The sequence below is a fragment of the Furipterus horrens genome, unplaced genomic scaffold, assembly GCF_987537825.1.
Source record: "Furipterus horrens unplaced genomic scaffold, mFurHor1.1.pri manual_scaffold_2, whole genome shotgun sequence".
Taxonomy (NCBI): domain Eukaryota; kingdom Metazoa; phylum Chordata; class Mammalia; order Chiroptera; family Furipteridae; genus Furipterus; species Furipterus horrens.
The window spans coordinates 189,075,850-189,098,956 of record NW_028327172.1 but is presented as its reverse complement, the minus strand read 5'-3'; positions in this window follow the sequence as shown (position 1 = coordinate 189,098,956).

Genomic DNA, 23,107 nt, shown 5'->3' with positions numbered 1-23,107 from the left:
TTAATGATTAATTAATTTTCTATAACAATAAAAAATAATAATATCCCCCTCTCAGACTTAAGACTCTTTATAACCTTATACAGGACAATGGACAGAGGTCTCGTGCTCCTCTAGCTGCTTCCAGCTGGGCATGGTTGTCGTCCTACCTACCCTTGGGTCCAGAAATCCGTAGTAAGAGTCGAGGTGTGGAGGAGAAGGTGGCCTTCCCACATGGGGAAGGATCGTGCAGACTCCAGGTCAGTTTGTTGTCCCTGGGCAACGGCATGCTTGGTTTAACAGGCTGGCATCCTTGTTGTATTCCAGCCACTTCGTTCAGCCACACCATTGGGTCTCAGGAGGCAGCAATGCAGACAGGATTAAGTGAGACCTACACGTACAGACAATCACTCAAAAACAGAACACACATGTTAATTTATGCAACATAACCCACAAACCAGTCTCTAAATCTGTAAGACTGTCTTATTGGAAAGACATCCAGTTGCAAGGCATTTGACATTCTTCTTGCCTGTAAATTAAGCATTTTGGTGATGCCACAGACATAGTATAACTCTCAAATGAAATAAACTATATCTTATGCTATGGTTAGAGTACAGTAATCAAGTTCATTATATTATCAAGTCCTTTGAACAACATTATGAGTCAAAGTGAAAACCATATTGCTAAAGCATTGAGTTGTTTGTGTGTGTGTGTGTGTGTGTGTGTGTGTGTTGTTCTTTCTGTTTTTTTGGTTTTATTTTTTTTTTCTTAAGATTTCAATGAAGACCCATCTAGTATTTTCAATAAGTTAAGATTTGGAAATTCTCTTAATTTTCATATTTATTCACTTATAAAGTTTGAGTAGACTGTTTCTGTAATGAAATATTTAAAGTGAATAGTTAAAATTAAATGTATATGCAAATGGAACTTAAAATAGACTTTTAAAGTGATTGCATAAGTCAAGATGTCTCTTTATATAGCTAATAGAGAAGAAATGAGAAAATCTAATATTTAAGCAAAAGAATATTTGAATATCACATTTTTAACAATTTGATTAAAATACATCAAAATAATAGATGAATTCAGAGAGGACAAAAAAGTATTTTTATCTCCACTTTCATTTTTAATGAGCCAAATGAAAGAAAAATGAAAAGAGTGAGAGGCAAGCAAAAAGGGGGAAAGAAAGGAAAAAACAAAAATAGAAATTATAAGACATAGAATCTCAGTGTTAAAATTGATCTAAGAAGTAGTCACACTCACCCACCTACCCAGAAGTTTAAGAATGCTTCTTGGAAAATGTTAAGGCCATTCCAAATGAGAAATAAATTACAATAGTTATGTTAATTACTAAATTAACAAGTGCTAACAACAAGCTATCATCTGCCTTTCTTCTGTTTCTATGGGTCAGAATATTTTGACCTTTGCATCTGCAAAATTAGTAATTTTTTAATTTACCCTTTATCATGTAGACATAGCTTCAAAAAGAATGTAGTAAACCTTTTTTATTCACTGCTGGAGTAAGTAATCCATGTTAGAGGTCTTGCCTGGTAACCACTCGGCACTCTCTGTCTTTGGGAAATGTTAATCATTTAACTTTAGCTATGATTCCTATTTACAGGAATCACCACTGCCCAGTTTCAAAATTATTCAAATATTTTGTTTGTGTTTTTGAATTTTGTTCTTCTCCACTTTTCTACAGTCCTGAATGGAATCATCCTATTACACCCTTCAAAGAGAATATACTAAAACAGCTTTGTAGGCTTTGAAGTTAGTGAGACCTGGGGTTAATCCAAGTTCTGTTAGCTCATACTAACCTGCTAAGTTTCTAAGGTTAAATTAATATATCATTGTTATTCAAGAATATTTCAAGTACACCCCATTATCTGCTCTGTATAACAGTTCCCTACTGTACATCTGGATATCTCACTCAAAGAACCAGTGTTTTTTGTGGAAATGTTTATAAATGTCATAATTCAGTTAAAGTGGTAAGTTGTGGTAGAAAAAATGTCTTTTGGAAAGTCCTACCTGATGTAATTTTTTCAAGACTACTGCCAAACATGTTGAACTTTTTGGAAAGAAATGTACTACCTTATTATTTGGCTATCTTCCCAGTAAACATAACCTACAGCTTAGAACACCTAGAAATTTTAAATATGCACCTGCAGTTATATTTTCCTATGGAAGTGGTGGTAAACTAAATTATTGTTCCTAATATTTACTATCTATACCCACCCATAATACTATGATAGTACTTGCCCAGTGTCATCAGATTCTCCAATGAATAAACTAGAAAGAGTTGTATATTCTTGTCTCATTATTTGAGGTTAACCATGTGATATGATATCCTCTAGACAATGTGATATGTGAGTAAATATGATGTTGATCATGTTAAGCAGAGTTTTAAAATTATTCTAGAGCCTGCTTCAGGCTCTCTTGTGTTATGTGCTATGCTATGACAATGGCATGATAAGAATAACATAATAATATCACAATACCCAGGTACAGGCACATCCTTCAGTCTGGGTTCTGAAATGAAAAGGCATGCTGGTTCACAATTACCGCTGGTCACCAGCCTGGAACATAATTACAGTAACCGTATATACTTTGTGACACTTGAGCGAAAAATAAATGTTTCTGTACTGTGAGTCCCTAAAATCTGGGAGTTGTTTGTTACAAAGTATAATCTAGCAAAAGCTGATTACTGTTATGCTCAGTAATTTTGATTATATTTTCAAAAGAGGTTTGTTATCCCCTCACTAAAAAAAGCTAAAAGTTCCTGTTACAGAATGTGCCATGACAGCACAAAGTAATGTGAATATTGGGCAATTCTCTGCTGTATTTGCACTTGATACACTGTCAAACTAAATAATTTATCCTTCAGGTTTATCTTGGGAAAAAGATTTTCACATGAATCTATTGTTATCATTTAGTTTATCCTCATAATACAGAAAGTAAATTACTACAGAATTTAGCCTTTAACTTCTTCATCTAAGTATTACTTGTTCGTGATGAAATCTTTCTTACATTTTTGAATTTCTAATTAACAGAGGTTAAGAACTAGAAAGCAGTTACTATAAAAATTACATTCCAATATTTTCTAAGCACTTTAAAATATGAATTGTCATTTGAATATTTAAAAAATACATTTGTTCCTTTTTCTTCAATTATATATTACTGAAAGTTGTCACACATGCCCTTATCTGTTGTTTAATCACTGAATATCCAAACTTCTGAATTATCTGGACTCACATGATTTGTACAAAACACAGAGATCTTTAAAGAAAAGCCCTACCTCAGTGACATGTTGTAGATGGGCACACTAAGTTTCAGAGAGGTTAAATGATTTGACTAAGATCACACAGCATATGAAAGGCAGAACTAGAACTTCAACCTTATATTTTTAACTCACAATCCATTTGTTACTAAAATGACATGATTTAAAAGGGTGGAATTGCTTTGAATTTATAGATTGCTTTGAGTAGTATGAACATTTTAATGATGTTAGTTCTTCCTATCCATGAACACAGCATATACTTCCACTTATTTGTACCTTCTTCAATTTCTTTCTTCAGTGTCTTCCAATTTTCCAAGTACAGGTTTTTTAAATCCTTGGTTAAGTTTATTCTTAGGAATTTTATTCTTTTTGTAGCAATTGTAAATGGAATTGTTTTCTATTCCTATCAATATTCCAATTAAATATTCCACAGAACTAGAACAAATATTTCAAAACAATTTTATGTAACCACAAAAGCCTCGTATAGCAACAGTGATCCTGAGAAAGAACTAAGTTGTAGGACTCATGCCACCCAATATCAATCTGTAAGGCCATAATAAGCAAAACAGCATGGTACTGGCATAAAAACAGATACATAGATCAATGGAAGAGAATAGAGAGCCCAGAAATAAACCCACACCTTTATAGTCAATTAATACTTGACAGAGGAAGCAAGCACATACAATGGGCTGAATACAGTTTATTCAATAAATGGTGTTGGGAAAATTGGACAGATATGTGCAGAAAAATTAAACTAGACCACCTTCTTATACCACACACAAGAATAAATTCAAAGTGAATCAAAGACTTTAATTTTAGACCCAAAACCATAAAAATTTTGGAAGAAAACAAAAGGAGAAAAATCTTAGACATTGCTTGTAGCAATATTTTATTACATATACCTCCCCAGGCAATGGAAACAAAAGAAAAAATAAACAAATGGGACTACATCAAACTAAAGACTTTCTGCACAGCAAAGGAAATCACATATAAAATAAAAAGACAAACCACAGAATAGGAGAACATATCCCCCAATACATTTGATAATGGGTTAATATCTAAAATTTATAAAGAACTTACAAAACTCAATACCAAAAAAACAAACTACCTAATTAAAAAATGGACAAAGGGCCTGAACAGACACTTTTCCAAAAGAACATACAGATAGCTAATAAACATATGAAAAGATGCTCAACATTACTAATCAGTGAAATGCAAATTAAAACCACAATAATATATCACCTCACACCTGTCAGAATGGCCATCATCGATAAATCAATAAACAAGTGCTGGTGAGGGTTTGTAGAAAGGACAACTCTTTTGCACTGTTGGTGGGAATGCACTTTGGTGCAGCTACTGTGGAAAGTAATACTGAGATAGCTTAAAAAATTAAAAATGGATCTGCCTTTCAACCCAGGCATCCCATTTCTGGGAACATATCTAAAGGAACTGAAAACACTAATTCAAAAGAGCATAAGCACCCTTATGTTCATTGCAGCATTATTTATAATCACCAAGATATGGAAACAGCCCAAGTGTCCATCAGTAGATGAGCGGAGAAAACAACTATGGGACATTTACACAATGGACTACTACTCGGCTGTAAAGAAGAAGAAAATTTTACCTTTTGCGACAGCATGGATGGACCTGGAGAACATTATGCTGAGTTAAATAAGCCAGTCAGAGAAAGATAAATACCATATGATTTCACTTGTGTGAAATCTAATGAACAAACTGAACTAATAAGGCAAATGCAGACAGACTCATAGATGGAGAGCAGGATGGCAGCTAGTACGAGGGTGAGGTTAGGGGGGTGGAAGGACTGAGTAAAAAGAAAAAAGGGCTCGTGGACATGGACAACATTGTGTTGAGTCCTTGGGGGAGGAAGATATAAAGGGAGTAAATGTTAATGAAAAATCAAATCAAATCAATAAAAACAAAACAAAAATATCCAGAAGAAAAAGAAAGAAAGGAAAAACTGTGGATATGTAGCTTCTAGACAGACTGGTTTACTTGAGTAGGCAGAATTTGTGAACATTCCAGAATTTTGTCATTCTCAACAGAATCATATAAAAATTTAAGAGTAGGATAGTCTGAGGGCTTGAAAAACAAAACTGTTTAAAGTACTAAGATGTTTTCCCTCAACTTACAAGGAAGTTACCCCATGACTGATTACTCTTTAAAAATTCTGTTAAATGTGTCTTAAATAGCTTCTGGGTATGCATTTGGTGATCATAAGTATATGATAAACATATGTTTCAAAAGTACAACTGTTCAAAAATCAAATATATGCTCAGAAACTCTCTAGGAATCTATTTTAGAAATCAGTCATCACATGTCTACCTTTGTGCATAGTTTCAGCATCAAAAAGACATAGTTCAGTCGAGTTAACTCAACAGACAGGTTTTAAATACCTAACATACACCAGGCACTCTATTATCTGTAAGAGACACCAAGAGGGTTACGATATGGTGTTTGTTCTCCACGTGCTTCTATTCAGAAATAGATACCCATCAATCCAGGAGACAGTGTGGCCGTTCACTTGGAAATCATATAATCCAAATGTTTAATTTATATAAGTGTAGTCATGAAGATTACAATGTACCTTTCCCCCTTCATAAAACATATATCCATAATCACTACTTGCCTCTAAAAAAAAAAAAAATCCCTGCTTTTATTGAACAATACCACAGAAACCAGTTCTATCAGAGGGTGTGGCGTTAGTTGCCCAGGGTTGCATCTTTATATGGCTGTGCATAGCTGAACGTGATTTTCATGCAAAACCTACTTAAATGTTATATTAGCATTCCCCAAATGCTTTCCCTGTCCATCTGTGTTGATAAGCATTCAAATATGTCCACTAAAGACATTTTTACATTATTTTCCCAAGCATAAGCCAATTTTAAATTAGCAGCCAATTATTTTGAGTGAGCAGGCATTAAATACGTGACTTTTAACCTAATTTACTCTGGTTAATATTAATTCCTAGCGAGTAATTGCTTTAGCAACTGTAAAGATGAAGGAGCTTAAGGCACCACGTACCCTCCTGCCACACACACTGGCACAGGGAGGCCCAGCTTGAGCTGCCATCCTCGGGGAGAAGGAAGCTGAGACATCAGTGAAACATTCTGTTCCCTTTTTGTAAAGTATGCCTTATTTTCTCACAGGATTCCCTAGAATAAAGGCAGACAGTGGGATTGAAGTAATTCTTGGCTGCAAATTTAAAAAATGATACAAGACGCATTTCATAATGCCAAATCTGTGATTCATATCTGTTGGTTCGTTTAAGGCATGGCCCATGATTCACCTTTTAAAGGAACCCTTCCTTCTATCCCCATCTGTGAGTAAGGTGACCTTATAGTTTATTGTCTAACTGGAACACTGTTCAGAGTGAAATGAGGCTATAAATAATAGGGCTCAGACAATTGGCATAAACTGTACTGTTCCTGCTAAAGTGGGATGGATGGCCACCCTATCTATGAAGCCAGCAATATGCCCCTAAAGATTCTCATAGGGTTTACTGCAGGTTTTACTTATTTGACATTCAGCATATGTTACTGAGTGTTGCTTATATTTTATGTGCATGTTCTGTGGTCTTGACTTGGTTTACAATAATATCCTTTTACAGCAGAGAAGATAATTTTTACTTATTGGTTTCTCCAGAACCTAACACAAATCCCATACATAGCACGTACTTACTAGATATGTTTAAGGCAGTGATTGTATAGAGTTAGTGCTTAATTAGCGTTTGTCAAAGGAATCTGTATTGTCCAGGGTTCTTCAGAAACTCAGAGTTAATGTGTTGCTATATAGAGATACAGATATATATAAAGAGATTTATTATAAGGAATTGGCTCACATAATTATGGAGTCTGCAAAATCCCAAGACCTGTAGTGGGCAAACTAAAAATCCAGGGGAGCCGATGTGTAGTTTTGGTCTGAGTATGAAAGCCTGAGAACCAGGAGAGCTAATGGTGTAAGTTCCACTATGAAAACCAGAAAGCTAAAGACCCAAGAAGAGCCATATTTTCAGTGTAAGTACAAAGGCAGGAAAAGGCAGATGTCTTAGCTCAGTCAGTCAGTAATTTCCTTTTACCCCTAGGAGGGTCAGCCTCTTTGGTTTTATTCAGGCCTGATAGGCCACTCACATTGGGGAGGGCAATCTACTTTACTCAGTCTACTGATTCAAATATTAATCTCATGCACAAGCACCCTCACAGACTCACCCAGAATAATGTTTGGCCAAATATCTGGGCACTCTGTGGCCCAGGCAAGTTGACACATAAAATTAACCATTACAGAATTCATTGCGTGATATCTGTAATGACAGTGATTTCAGTTAATATAATATCATCACATTGTAATCTGCACAACTTAATTTGGGCTAAATGTATAACGGTTTATTTCTACTACAAGAGGATGATTTTTTTCACCGCTTCCCCTGGATTTCCCCAAAGTGCCTAGATCATACTTATAAATACTATGAAAGATAACAACTTAGAAACTCTGAAGATACCAGTGCTGAATAGGGCATGGCTTCTTCCTTCAGACACCTGAGGTCTTATTTGAAAGAGGAGATGAATACACACAAAAGATGACTCACAGTAGAGTCAATAAATCATGTAATGTTTGTAGTACAAACTGACAGTGCAGAAGATTCTGGTGGAAAGTGTGAAAATTTGCAGTCTGAAACATATGTCTATATCGTTTCAAAGAGACCTGCTTTTGAATGCAGTTCCATTATTTAACAGCTGTGTGATTTTTTTTACCTTTTGAACTGTATTTACTGTGCTATAAAATATGAACAATAATAAACTATTGCCATAATTTTTAGAAATACATGAGTTGTGGGACTGGCACACAGTAAGCACGTCAATAAATTAATATTATTATAATTATTACTGCCATTATTATCATCATCATCATTATTATATCAACAGCTATGATTTTGAGCCCTTTTTATTTATGTTATCATTAAATGTGGAGAATACTAAACCCAAAATATGATTGTGCAGGGTAAATTATATAACATATGTTTAAGTGTTTTGTTAACTTAAAACAATCTAGTTATTTCCTGGAAGTATTATTGTCATTACTATGACACAGAGAGGAAATATACCATAGATGGCATATGTGTGTCTACCATTTCCTATTTATAATTAAAAAGTGATTGGGCCAACAGATGATTGAAAGAACTGTTGTACAAATATTTCTGTTGTTCTACTATCTTTATTTCTTATATTCCTTTATAAAAGTACATAAAAGGGCATGAAACAGGAAATTTCTAAATGTAATGATGCAACAACCAGATGAATAATTGTAGAAAATATGCACCAAAGTGAGGGAAATATTTTCAGGTGACCCTCAAACAGGAAGATTTCCTCTTTTGACCAAAAGCCAGAGAAGACTATTATAAGCCTTACTTTCACCACATAACTTTCAGAAAACTCATTCTCTCTCACATTGGAAAGTAAATATGAAAATGTACATGTACAAGAACTAAATTTGTAAAGACTATGCTTTAGCTAAAAAGAAATAGAAATACAAAAGTCATAGACATATAGTTATAATTTCCTCCTTCTAACTCTAAATTTGGAGTATATTCAGAAAAAAATATGAATTAGAATTTCAGGTCCAGTATAATCAAGAAATCATTTAAAGGCACATGAGCATGCAAACTCACACAATCACAGAAGAGAACAATGTAGAACAAGCAGATGAAAATAAAGGACCTAAAGGGGAGGTGAGTGACTAAATGTTGAGGGTCCAATTCAGTCAATATCCAAAGTATACTTAGAATTGTATATTAATTAGAATTTGGTGTTTTTATATTTATACTTAAGAATACCTAAAGGATGCTTTGGTATTTATGAAGGTAAAATGGGAAAAAATCTTTTGGATTTTCAAATACATAATCTTATTTTTATTTTTCTTTAGAGGCATATACAAAAGGAGTGTGTACTGACTGATAGCAGCTGGTGATTGGTTATCATTGATCATATTTCCTTCTATATATCTCTTTTTCAGAATTTTTAACATTTCAATTAATTGATCTTAATTAATTTCAATGAATTCTATATCAAATAATTTAGAATCAGAAAGATCTAACTTAAAATGATAGCTCTCACACTTGTTTCATTTTTGAGCAAGTGCCTTAGGGAGAAAATAGTACCTACTTTATAAAGTATTATGGGGTTAAATAATATATAAGGATGTAGTAGATTGAGGTGATTTCATAAAGATCAGTGATATGCCATTTTTATTAAAATAATAGATCCTTAATTCAAAGAGAAAGAATATAAAAATATTTCATTCTTTTAGAATGTGACCCCCCCCCTTTTTTCATCTTATTGCTTCTTATCCTTTACCTTATACCACACTCTCAGAGGGAAAGAAATGGAAAGGAAGAAGAAGGACTTAAAAAGAACTTTAAAAATGGGTCACATTTCACATTCTACAATGGTACCAAAGAAAGAGAAGAAGAAAACACAGAGAAATGTATGGAAAAGCTAGTAGATGGTTGGTAGACGGTAAGGACTAAAAGTAGGATCAGCGGGGAGGTATGACAGAAAGAAAGGGTAGTTAAATGCCAAATCATATTTGCCATAATATCTGAGGTTAACTCAGCCCTCATTTGGGAGCCAAATATCTTAAAAAGCACTCACCTGGCTCTATACACATCACAAGGTGTCTTTACATTCAGTTCTTGGGATTCAGGTACAGGAAGTTTTCAAAGAACAAAATGTGTTCAACTTTCTTTGAATAATGGTTTGGCAAAACCTCACTGTGTTACCTATCCTTGGACTAAGATCATCGTCTGGGCAAAGTAAATTTGTTCTATCATATTTTTGTTATTTTTAGCCACTATATGTAATTTGTTGGATTTGGTGTGGAGGAAAACAGTATACTTGTCAGGATGTTTGTTCAGCTATCAACAGTGGAAACTTGGTTTAGCCTTTCAGCATCAGGGTCTTTGGTTTCTTCACTTGCATAATGTAAAACTGTGACATTATTTTTCAAATTTCTGTGAACTTTAAGTAGTAGTCCAGAACTCTTCTATATAAGAAATGAAAACTTTTGAAGGTCTTTGGTCAATCAATCCTTGGCCAATGACTAAGATACCTAAAACAGATTACTGCTTTAGTCCTATATTAAGCAAATGAACAGTTACTAAACTTTTCTATTTCTTGCTGGGAGATCTCCTGTAGAATCCTTCTGATACAATAGAATGCTTTCACCACTTCTAAAATCTACTAATTAGGGTAAGTTTATTTCAATGTTTAGAAAATAATAGACATGAAAGAACAAAGTGATCCACCTGGTTTTCATTTTATAATTAGCTAGAAAATCTTTTTGGTTTCTACTCCTTTTAGAAATCATAAATTTTAATTTTTTTCTGTTTCTCAATTTAAATCTACATTCAAACCAACAATTTAAATGTGTCCACTTCCTTATTTTAAAAGTAGATTCAACTTTGTGTTAGGACATGCTGGTCCAAGCACCACAGTTTAGAATACAAACTCTCATTGTGCCATTAATGTAGTTATGGTAGAATATCAAGCTGACCCTGCTGTGGCCCTGAAGACATTTTCTAGATATAACTGTTAAACACATTCCTGTGATGCTTGGCTGTCAAATATATTTCTTCAAAAGTAGAGGGCAGGGTGAAAAATCTCATTCATTGAGAAGTGGCTGTTCCATCTTAATTTCTTTCAAATTTTTAGCAGCTCTCTCTTCACTGTGCCCTCGCTGAACACCAGCACTCGCTGGTGGAAAAGAACGCCATTTCCTAATCTATCCTCTTTCAATGAATAAACTTAGCATCTAGTCTTTAGTCTTCATCTTCAAAACACTTGGTAAACATTAAATAATTAATCACCACAACACAGTTGAGAAGCTGGCGTACATTAATATCACCAGGACAAAACTAGAGTCTCCCTGAAATTAAATGAGTTGCCCGAGGCTACACACCAAGTTATCACCAGAGCTGGAATCAGTTGCTGTCTCTCATTGTCATCTTGACACCTCAGCAGGTCCTCCCCTGTCCTAAGAAGAACCCAAGTCCACTTTCTGAATAATTTTCATTGGATCAACAGTGTGTTGCAGACAAAATTTGTGTGTTTGTACTAATAATTTTGGACATGGCACATGCAAATTGAGTAACCAACAACACAATAAAACAGATTTTATTTCACCTTGTTCTGATAGTGACCACAGGATTTCCCCTTTAAACGAGGTATCAGATGGCGGTTGTCCAGGAAGAAAATGATGCTCTTTTCAACAAGTTAATTAGTAGATACGTGTTTCAAAAGTCTTGGTTTTAAATAATGAGATACATATTTTTACCTTAATATGTAGAATAGACTTTTAACCAGGGCAGTGGATATGCACTAAAGAAATACTTTGTAAAGTTTACAAATAAAAGAACATCTTCATTAGCATCTGTTGAACACTGAGTCCTTACTAAGGAACTGTATGTGGCAAAAAAATTAATCATAGTCTAAACCTCATGGGCTAAGGCAATAGTCTTATTAATATTCACTTGTAAGTATCTGCAGTTGTGTTCACTAATAAAATCCCCAAAGGAAGTGCAGATCATTCCTCAGCAATCCATACATTCAGTATCTCAGAATGGGCATGTTCTCGTTCTCTGCTTCCCAAGTTAAGAAGCTCTACCAGATAGAGATGTGCCCTGACACTTACCGCAGAATTAGCAGAATTTCGCCCTCATCATGTCCAACTGATAAATAGCTTTTGGTGAGCTGAACTCATGTTGCCGGTCTGCTAATTGGCCAGTTAGATTCATTTGGTGATGCTGAGACTCTAAACAAATTAAGGTTAATTGGAATCAAGAATGGATCAGCAACCTCAGTACTCAAACTGTTTAGCAATTCTCAGCTCATTTTTTTTCTTTTAGTTTCTTGCACAAGGAAAGTAAGGTTCATTCTCTCTGTCTGCCTCTATTGTGACTATATCTTAAAAAAGATGTTTCAAAAAGAATTATTTGGGGGGACAAGTAACACATCACAACACAACAGAATCAGCAGAGTCAAAACCTCAAAGATGTACCGTGTGAATGCCATTTATGTGCAGCTTTCCCAAATATGTCTCTATCTAAGCCATGAGGACTTTTCATGTTATTTTGAGTTTTCTTTTGTATAAAAAAACCTAAGTCTGGAAAGAACCTCAACATAACTAAGTGATTTAGCTCCCAGTCAGCGACTATATTAAATCTATTTTATAAATTAAGTAAAGGAATCCCAAGGTGTTAAAAGATTTTCCCCAAACTTCTATACCTAGGGCATTAGTGTCTTGGCCTTCTGCTTCATAATTTACTGACATTTGGCTATGCCATGCAGCCTCCACACTATCTGTAATAGTCAATACTTAATGGATACTCACTAAGTTTCAAGCAACAGTTGAATGCTTTGGATACATTACCTTAATGAATTCTTACAACAAACTTTATTCTTGTTTCATAAAAACGACACACCCTTTATAGAATTAGCCTGGTGGCAAGATCCCTACTATATATTCAACAACATTGATTCAACAGAGATAATGTAAACAACTGCAGAATCATCTCCTGCCAGCTCCCACACTGGATTAAAATCATAATATTGAGAGAAAGCGCCATGTTTTACAAAAATGGTATACATCCCATCCAGACCTTAGCAATGGCGAAGTAACCTGGTACAATCAAACCTCATTGGTTTCTCATCTTTCAGCGGTCACTGCTCCTCACTGCATAATGCCCAGTTTCTTGAGAACTGTTGTTTCATATTGTCTGCCTGATTTTTCTGGTGTTTCAGGCAAGAAAGTACTTTTGGTCCCTACTACTCTGCCTAAGCAACACATTAAACTTTTAAAGTCAATTCACAATCTTATCATCTAATTATAAATACAGCAAATACTTAACAACCACTTTAAAGGCAGCTTTTGATTAACATGTGCTCAATTTATAATTATATTAACCTCCCCTCAAATATGAATCTACATTTATCATTTTAAATATTCCATTTTATATGTAATTTAAATATCTCACTAAAAATATCCTAAATGCAGATGCAAAGGAGTATTTGTATGCTGTGTAGGAATTACAAAGTTTATTACCTCTTTAGAATTCAGGATGGTTGAGAGGGACCTTGAATATCTGAAGCTCATGTGCATTAGATGGAAAAAGTAGCAAAAACTCTTCTAGCACACAAAAATCTCACAAATTCTTAAATAATTCTTTAACATCTAATAAGTTATATTTCTAAATACAGTAAATACTAAACTTTTAAAATTATTCTCATACTATTTTCGGACAGTAGAATAATATTCTTACTTTCAAATTAAAATCTCCATCTAAGATTTATTTCTTCTTTAAACATTTTAAATTGAAATTACAGGTTAGATAATATTATAAATCAATCAATAAATAAATAGTATTAGCACTTTAATTTACCAAAAATATGCAATTTTTTCCTAGAATAATACAAAAGTACTAACACTGTATGTTTGGTTTATTTCATCACATTAAACTTTGATAAAGAATATATATATAAAGAAACTACAGTACTTTCTCAAGCAAACTGGGATTTCCATGCCTAAAAATCAAGGTTTATATGACTATGAAAAGTTTTGGCAAAAGCCTAGAAAATGGGTTTTCTTCCTTTCCTTCCCTTTCTCTATCTATGTCCCTCCCCTTCTGTTTCTTTCTCTTTATCTCCCTCACCTCTGCCCCCAGCAGCAAAACAAAACTTGAAAATTGTGGAACTTATATGGTCACTAACAGACTCATATTTTCAAAAAGTGTTGGTCTTACAGTCCTCATCCCCTATATTCAAGTTACAGACTAGTCTAATTAGTGCATATGACATCAATCTTCCACATGTCCACCCAGTTTTAATTCTCATTTCATTTTTCATCTTTTTGGCTCTTTTTAAGACATTCCATTGCCTTCTTATCTATCTCTAAGACACTATAATGACATTTCCTTGAATAGTTCATGAAATACTTCCAAATTTTCAATTTTACCACCTCAACTAGATAGATGGAATTTTATGCTTTTCTCTTGTTGATTCTGATCTGGCAGCACCACAGATTTCATGTATATTTTAAGTAGTTCCTATTGGATTTTGAGTGACAGCTGCTTTGTCTGACTTGGGGAGACTACACTAAAATTATACCAGCAACGGTGCTTAAGGAACTACACAATAAATTCAATAAAAATTTTTTTAAAGCAATAAAAAATTTATATGGAAAAAAATATATTTAATCAGACCCCTATTTCCATTATGGGGTTTATTAAATTTTCTTATGGCAAATGAACATTGTAGGAAAATTTATAGTTTGTTTCTATTTAACACTTAGTAATCATTACTTAAATTGTCTCTGTATATAATAGAAAAAAAAAGACAGAAACTACACATTGTAAAGAGTACCAACCAATGATTTTCTATCTGGTTTACTAATGTCTCCCAACTGCACATTAAACATACATTAAAACCTAAAAATACTGTTGGTTCCACATTGCAATAATATAACTGGTTACTTTTATATATTTAATATGAATGCTATTTTATGAAAATGTCTGTTATACTTTGTATGAAAATTTTTCAAAAATCAATATTGTACAAATGTACTAAATGATTTTTACAAAAAATATATAATCTTTCTTCCAGGTATAAACGAATATGGACAACAATAACTAATTCCATGATCAACTAGTGATACTTATCTGAATTACACTAAATGTAAACAGCCAGAGGAAATGGGGCCCTTTGGTCAGGGTTATGCAAAAAAAGCCACCAGTATACTTGTCACTGTGCTCTAATATTTATTTATATTGTTTTTGCTTTTAAAAAGCCACAAATTTTACTAGAATCTCCAAAACATGACTACATAGAGGTCTACAATATAAATAAAAGTTAGTGTACATGTTGAGTATTTTAGATAACAACCCAATTACTAAAGGTGACTAGCATTTTTAATCATGCTGCCACCCATTAGAAAACTAAGATAATTAATAATGAATATACCCACTACAAAATAAATACTGAACTAAATTAACTCCTGGTGGTGCGCTCCCAGCATCTATTTACCTTCATCCTTAAATACCCACACAATAACTTAAAAAACAGAGATGACTCACATTTCATAACTGGCCTGCAGATATTTTCAAGAATAAAAAACATACATAACTTGACTTTTCTGGTAATGTGATACCTTGACTCTTCAGGTAATGTGCACATTAAGTGTCTTTGATCTCATTAATTTAACAACATAAAAAATGTTACTGAAGGGAGTAGTTTGGGTTTTTTTTTTTAGGTGGGAAGTCTGGGGTTGTATTGTTTTAAATACTCGTCGTCGTTGGCAGCCGTCCGTCTCGAGAGACGATGGTGTAGCTTCTTAAGAGTCTATCTGCACCGCCGAGAATGGCTGTGCAGTCCGACTCGGGAGTGACATGGTATCTGTCTCCTCCCGTGTTGAATCGACATCTTGTGATGATGCTGAAGCTACAGAGCCTGGGCAGGGTGATATGGAGGGTCTGCTGTTGCCCATGCAGCAGTCCCCACCTCTCTTCGCAGCTGAAGGGTCCAAGGGAAAGACCGAGTCGATACAGCTTGGCTTCAGGTGCGCCGCAGGAGTTGCCGGTGTTGACTACAACGTCAAACCGCCTTAGGGACTCCGGCTCCGAATTTTCTGTCGGGGTTTACTCCCTTAGCCTTTCCCCTGAAGAGGCATGCCGCAAGGCAGCGGAGGTTTTTTGGAGTCAGAGTTTTCCTTCTCTGATGTACCCTGACTGGAAGATCGAACCAGCGACACTTAGCTCACAGGCCGACGCTCAATCCACTGAGCTAAACCAGCCAGGGCTATGTTTTAAATACTATTCTCTTTATTTTTATATAATTGCCCCTCTTTAAAGCAGAAAAAAAGTATAGATGAAAATTTTTCTCTATCATTTGTTTACCCAGCACAAAGCAATACATTAAAAAACTGACACTGAATGGGCACCCAAAGAAACTCTGTAGCTGTACTTTTTAATGAAATCACAGATTTTAGAAGCTATTTATTTTAATAATTAATATTTATTATGTTACTGACTTTGATAAGTAACTTCTTGGGTGAATGTTAAAAAGTTAACATGTGGTACAAAATTAGAACATACCAAAAATATATGTATAAATTCACTCCTTTTATATAAGTGTGTGAGTATGTGAGTGTATGTGGGGGGTGGTGTGAATATTTTAACTTCATTCAACTACCTGACAAGTTTTAATTGATTATCTTCTTCACAATGTGTTCTACGAGATTCTGAGGTGTGAATGAATTAAAAAGTCAGTCATTTGACTAAGGACCCTGTTAACTAGAGAAGACAAAGGAAACAAATCTGGAAAAATAAAAAATAAAAATGCTTTTTTATTAAATTCCAAGTTATTGGAAGAGTCAATCCAGTGTTGTTTTCCTTATAAATTTTGAACAAATGGGTGACTATAAAATGATTAAAATTATGAATCAAACAAACATTACCCAAGCAAAATATCACCTAATTGGAGATTATTCCTCAAAATAATCTTTTAATAGGGTACGCACTTCACTGTCTTTTGGAATTCATTTTTTTTTAAGTGGGAAGGGAATTCTCCAGAGATACCTTGAGATATGTTTCATTATTCTGAACTTATATTTTAAAATCAAATTATTTTTACTCAAGCTATTCAAAACACTGATCTGTGAGGCAGACCATGTGGACTTGTGAAAATCATTTTACCTCCTCTAAGCCCACTTCCTCCACTAAAAAATATTAGGTATACTTAGCTTATTGGGTAGTTATGAAAATTAACTATGAAAATGTTCCTTAAGCACCTAGTAGGTGCTCAATCAGCATTAGTTGTTATTGTTATTTTGGCAGTTTTCAAAAATTATATGTTTTTAAAATGCATTTTCAAAAGGGTGATGTTCCTAGAGAAGAGCGTAAAATTGGTAGGTAATTCCTAAAAAGGAAATCTGAAAATGTGAATATTGGCAGCGTTGTCATAATGTGTGTTGCTGTTCTGAGCACCTGCTTCCACAGAGAGTTGTTTCTGTTTGTATTCAATAGTTTTTAAAACATCCTAGGTAATACTGTGGTTATTTAAATTGTCTTGTCATTGCACCTGAATGCGTTGGCAGGTTAACGTGATGTTTCTGTTAGGTGAACTGAAGAGTCAGTAAAAATATGTGTCTAGTCTTTGTCCAACTCATTATCTGTATTGCAAATAGTTCCACATCTCTGGTCCTAACCTGGAATTTTCTGGAACTTTAAACACCTACCTATGTACACCTGACTATCAGATATTTCCACCTCTGATTCTGTCTCCAACTTTACCTCCCCAATTCTAATCTTTCCCAATCTTCTTACAAATATGCCTTTTTATATCTGAATACCAGATATAGCCATTCACCTAGTGCTACATTTCAGAAACCTTAGAATCACCTTAGATTTGTCTTACTGCCCCATGTCCTGTTTATCGTCAAGTCATATCCATTCTACTTATTTATTCAAGAAATGTTATTTGAACACAAGTGTTGTTCCAGATTCTTCATTTGTACTAGCAAAACTTTGATCAAAGTTCACCAAACCTACCACTAGAGTCTCTTCACTCTTCATTTGTGTCCCCAATTTTGCTCCTTATCCAAAAAATTCACCACACCACCTCCTTCATAACACAAATGCCATGTGTCCCCATGCCCCTTCTTCACAGATCTCATGCATACTCATCTCTAAAAATTCAGTTCACGCCATTTCTTATGGACTATGTGGATATGCTATCAACAAAAATGCCATTTTGAAATGACTTCTTTATGTTGAGATGGGTTTCATTTAAATATCCATGCTCTCTTGTCTAGACCAACTTGGACAAAACCAATACTTCTAATAGAACCTTAGCTATAATTTCAAGGAAATTTTGTAAATTTAAAAAAAAATGTAAGTTATACATTGTAATGTTTAGATGCTGTGAAAAGTAAATTCTATCATAGAGTGATCAAACATATATATCGTATAAATTCCTTAGGACTAGAATTTTTAACCAATATTTTTGACAAGACTAGGAAAAAAGTATGGAAACAAGTCTAACTAAAATGCCTTCAGTCTAGATCAGGGTTTCTCAGCCTCAGCACAACCGATATTTTAGGCCAGACAAATCTTTATTGTGGGTGGGAAGAGGAGAGGGGGCTTTCCTGTGCATTGTAGACTATTTAGTCTATACCTACTAAATGCCAGTAACATACCCTCCCCCCACCCCAATTAATGATAAATCAAGCATGTCTGTCAACATTGCCAAATGTCCCCAAGAGGAAAAGAAAAAAGAAAAAAAATCACTTCTATCTGAAACCACTGGTTTAAATTTTCTCAATTCTCTAATCTTCCAGGATCACATTTTCTTGAGCATCTTAATAAATATCCTCACTTCCCATCCAATTAAATGTGAGGTTTACTTGGTAATGGGGCATTAAGTTGCTCCTGATTCCATCTATGCAGCAGTCCGAGTCTCCACTATTACCTGGTCCCTACAATTGCCCTGATCCTATGTTTGTCGATGTTGTCTGACTTCATTTTTCCAAAATGTCACCAAATCTAAGGCTGATGCACTTGACAGATTGTGTAGATAGTTGATATATCTAAGAGGATAATTACATCAAAGGGGAAGAAACAATTATACATTCCACAGCAATCATCACAAATTATTGACTACTCCCTCCATTAGGAATGTCTTCATGTATCATTCTCTGTAGTTCTTCTAGAATTCTGTTATTGATAGGTACCTCACCCTCCTCACACCATTGTCTTCTCTATTTTTCTTTTTGTTTTTTTTTTTTTCATCTTCACTCTTCTATCCTGCAGCTAATTTCAAAAATCTCATTTGGCTGTGTAGAGCAAGGATACATTTTTTGCTTTCTCACATTCCTCCATTTCAGTCAATGCCCAGAAGAATTGTGCAATATTCAATCAAAAAAGGTCCATCTGGAGCTATCAGGGTTTTTCTAAATATTAGAACTAATAAGCTAGGAGATGCATCATGGCTCTTCTCTAAAGGTTTATTACTTTTTGCCTTTTTAAATTGTTGTTTTTTACAGTTGTCCCAATTTTTTCCTGTTGCTCTCTCCTGCTCTGCCTCCCCTCTCCCAAAGAACCCTCTACCCTAACTCTTCACCTTACTCTGCTTTAGTCTCATCTCCAGGTTCCATTTTAAATACCATCTCCAGAGAAGGCTTCCCTGACTCCCTGGCTATCCAACCAACCAATTGCCCAGCAAGACTATTCTCTTTCCCAGCAACAGGTTCTTTTCCTCTCATTGCTCTTAACCAGAGTCTGTAACCACAGATGCATGTGTATCTAGTCCTTTATTCATGTGTTTTTATTAGTCTCTGAGCTCCATAAGGGTATGAACACATTTGGTCTTTTCAATTATGCCCAGTGTTTAATGCTTAATAAAGGTGTTTTTTTAATTTAATAAATGAATACTATAGAAGTTTGTAATGGGGAAGAAGGGCACTGTAAAATATATTAAAAGATTAGATATAGTCTTTAGTGACAGAATTAGTGGGTTCATAATATGAATTAAATGAAGATATTTCTAAAGTGGCCTAGAATGAGGAAGAAGAAGCAATCATTCAAAAGGACTTTGGTAGTAGAAAATGAGGTACTCAAATTCTTTAACTTTAAAGGATATGAGCAAAACCATGGTGCATGCACTTTTCCCTTATAATTATGTGCTAATTTAGGAGATACTTTTAAACTCCCTTGTACAAGATGTGCAAGAGCGATTTCTATAACTATCTATATAAAGAAGCCATGATAATTCATTAAGAAACATGAATGACCGAAAATACAAACAATAACTCTACATTGCATAGATTCCCTCTGAAATCAAGATTGAAAATCTCTCAAAATGTGAGTGAATACCAAAGGGAGGGAGAAAGAAGGGAAGAAGCAGCGCCTGGACTTCCCTAACTGGGAAATTAGCTGAGGCAAAAGCTTGGGACTCCCCCAGGGCTAGAAGAGATGGCAGATAAGTATGTAAAACTGGCTTCCATTCAAGCACCCCTCTCCACCTAGCATGCTTCCTTACAGGTCAGCCTACAGAAATATATTGATCAAAGCTAAATTCATTCTGAAAGACCTGTTTAATTTCAACACCAAAAATAATGTTTTCTCTAAAGATAAATTTTCCTTCAGGAACCCTTACATATGTATATATAACACAACACAACACAACACAACACACACACACACAGAGTCAGCAGTAGCTAAATAGTGCCAGCTCAATTTAAGCTTAGAAATACTGACTCCTGGAACTACAAGATATTTTGTGAGATTTTAATTATTTCACACACCATCCCTAATTTTGTGTGGTTTCAATTGCTTTATACACCATCCCTATTATTAAAAATGAGTAAAAATTGGGGCTCAAAACTTGGAATCACATGTCTAAGGTCACTCACTTAGGCAAAGAACATGCTAATGAGAATTAAAATCCCAGGATTCCAAGTCCCTATGCACTGCCTTCCTACAACTCCTACCCATTTGTCACAAATCTTACAGCAGAACATATGGTTTGCCTTGAATTAATTGACTCTTTTTCTCTGTACCTTGTTACTACCTTATGATAACTAGTGCTGTACTAGAGATGAGAATATTGCAACTAAAAAAGGAATCTATTACTTGCTGGTGGTCACAGAGCTATTATTGAAGAGAAGCTAGAATGTGAGCATAGGTCTCTGCATAAAAACCCACATTGTACCCAATATTACACTGTAAGGGATAAAATGCTAAAGACTATGTCCAAAAAAATCATATTTCCTGTTCAAGATATTATCCTGTTTCACCCTCACAACTCTGCTGAAATAATAAGAGAAACACAAAATTAAACCCATAGCAGTGCAGGAAGTCAAAGGGACTTGTTGGACGGGCCCAACTGAAAGCAGAAGCCCAAAGAGCTAAGACATCTGTATGCACATGGATTGGAAATGGGTCCTAAGCTGAGAGTCTAGAACTCTGGGATAATGCTAAGATAAGAGCTACTGGGCTCTGGGAGAAGGAGCAAGCTTGGGACAGAACACCAGGTAATTAACTAAAAGATAAAAAAACATTGAAGAAAAATGTTCATTAGAAATGTGTATATAATTAAACTAGCTTCAAATGTGTTGGCAGTGACTAAAGAGGAATTTTTAGACATTGAAGAATTCAAAAACTTATTCTGAAAGAATTCCACTTCTATATATTACAGCAAAATTTAAAAACACAGAATAGTTGAAAGAGCATAGACAAAAATGTACTACCTCAATAAAAATACCATCTATAAAAATGACAAAATTATATATAAATATAAAACAAACATAAATATTGTCTTACCATGTGCTAGGCACTGGTTAAAGGGCTTTGCATTCCTTCCTTACCATAACAAATTCTCAGGTTAACCAATTGGGGAGATATAATTACCCAGTTTACAAATGAGGAAACTAAGGTAAATACTATACAGATAAATAATATCTAAGATAACAAAGTTAATTGCTTTGGAATTTGGATTTAAACTTAAACAATAAGACTTCAGGTCTTTTAATCATTAAACCGAAAACATATATAGAACGATCATTCTAAATAGTCAGATATCAGTGGGAGGGGAGACCCATATATAGCCAGAAAGATAGAAAGCATATATTTATTGGGAAATATTCATTTAACTAAATCATACATAACACATATAATATTATGTATACTTTTACATTCAACAACATACATTATGTTCAGTGAAAGAAACTAAAAACAAGAGAATATATACAGTATTATGTCCTTTACTTAAACTTCCGAAACAGGCACAGTTATTTTATGGTAATAGATGTCTTGATAAATTAATAGTGGTTATTGTTGTTCAGATTAATGACCGGAAAGAAGCATGAGGGTTGCTTCTGGACTGATGTTAATGCTGTATATCTTGAACTTAGTGGTCATTGATTTATTGATCACTTTGTAAAATTCACTGAATGTGATATTTAAGATTTTCATGCTTAAATATATGTAAAAGCTTCCATAAAAGGAGATCATACTTCATTTGATATATAGTATAATATGTGTATGTAGCTACTATATACCAAATATATTTTATAACTTTTTATGCATTCATCATTCATCATGAATATCTATCTATGTCAACAATGCACTAATATCAAAATTTTTCATACATTTTATTTATTCATCTGATTAAAATTTATATTATCTTTTTAACTTCAAAGTAAATGCTACTATTTTTAATATTAAAAATTAACTGCAATGGGGAGGGATATGATTATGGGAGAAGGGGTGGGCTGGGTGGGAGAGAGAAATGGGGAAAAAATGGGACAACTGTAATTGAAAAACCAAAAATAAAAAACTATATAAAAAATTTTTTAACAATTAACTGAAAATATATAAGCATAGCAAATTGATAAGTTATCCATATTTTGTATGAATTTCTCTTTGAGATATATCAGTCTCAAGATTCCTGAGAAATAAAATAAATTGAATGAAATGATTGCAAAACAATTTAATTTCACATTTCTTCTTCTTTCTGGGTGAGTCATTTGTCTTTAATATAGGAATAGCATGTTGACTCAAAAATTATTAGCTGATGGTGAAAGTCAGCTTATATAAACTGAATATAAAGACTAAAGAGTACTCTCAGATCAGTTTCCATGTGAAAATGCAAGTTGGAATAGATTTATATTTTTTCAATAAATTGAGGCATTTTCTTTTCTTCTTATACCTAGAAAAGTTCTGTTCATCCTTCAAGACACTGCTTAAATGCTATCCTCTGAGCACTGATCCTGAACATCAACACACGTTGCTCATTT